Here is a 1126-nt window from a genome sequence, read left to right as displayed (position 1 = left end):
CCAGCAAAGCTGTCAATCAAATTATATGGTGTAATCAAAACATTCCAGGATAAACAGAAGCTAAGGGATTTTGCCTAAGCCAATGCTGCTATGAAAAACATCCTAAAGGGAGTTCTGTGGTCTGAGAACCAACAAGAACAGACAACAACAAGAGAATGATATATTTGGCAGCAGCATCCTGAACTCATCACCCTGAACTCAAGAACAGAAAAAAATTATAAGAATAGAGGATCTGGGAGGTCAGTCTATGATCAGAATAATTACAATGTGAAAGAAGTAAACACAGAGGAACAGAGATCCAGGTGATGAGAATGTCAAGATAGATTACAGGATAGAATAGACTGTCTTAAATGGAGGGAAGAGTTAATAGAATATAAGGTAATCACAACAGTGAGGTTGGGGTGGGGGGGTTTAGTTCGGGTGTTGGGGAGGGCAATACAAGAAGGGGGAGGAGGTGGAAGAACAAGATAGATAGGGGAACACTGAGACAGGTTTGTATGGCCTAAGTGGGACAGAGATAAATAGTGATGAATGGTCAACCTTGGAACAACAGGGCTCCTCCCCCTGGCCATTAGCACACAGCTCTGTAATACAGGGATCTAGGCATAGTTTGAAGAGGGGAAATATTACTAAAATTCTTGACTCTCTTATGAATATTGGTTTCCCTTGCCTACTATTGTAAAATAGATACTTCAGTAGGATAGAAAGGAATGTTGGGAAACATGACTACTGAAAACTTGTAAGCCCATCTTCAGCCTTTAACTTATTGGAATACCTAAAAGAGGTTCTACAACTTGCCCAGTGAAATAGGCCTCTTGCAAATCCTTTGCAGAGTATAGGACCTTAGGTGGAATCCTGGGTCCCATCCAGAACCTTATGATGTGGGACATTCCCACTAACAAGGACAAGAAGACCAGCCTGGAACAGCTAGAGCAACAGAAGATATATCTTCAAAGAAAGATCATCAGGAAAAAACAAAACAAAAATGTCAGTATGACTGACTACTACAAGAATATGCAAGCTGTTCACCAGGAAGCCATCAAGTTCCTTCAGGACAAACTCTCCTCTAAGACTGAAACTCAAAGGGAACACACAAACAGGTATGTAAGCTTGCTGGCAACCACAT

Source organism: Chrysochloris asiatica, unplaced genomic scaffold (genome assembly GCF_000296735.1).
Source record: "Chrysochloris asiatica unplaced genomic scaffold, ChrAsi1.0 scaffold00039, whole genome shotgun sequence".
Classification (NCBI taxonomy): Eukaryota; Metazoa; Chordata; class Mammalia; order Afrosoricida; family Chrysochloridae; genus Chrysochloris; species Chrysochloris asiatica.
This window is presented reverse-complemented; position numbering follows the sequence as displayed.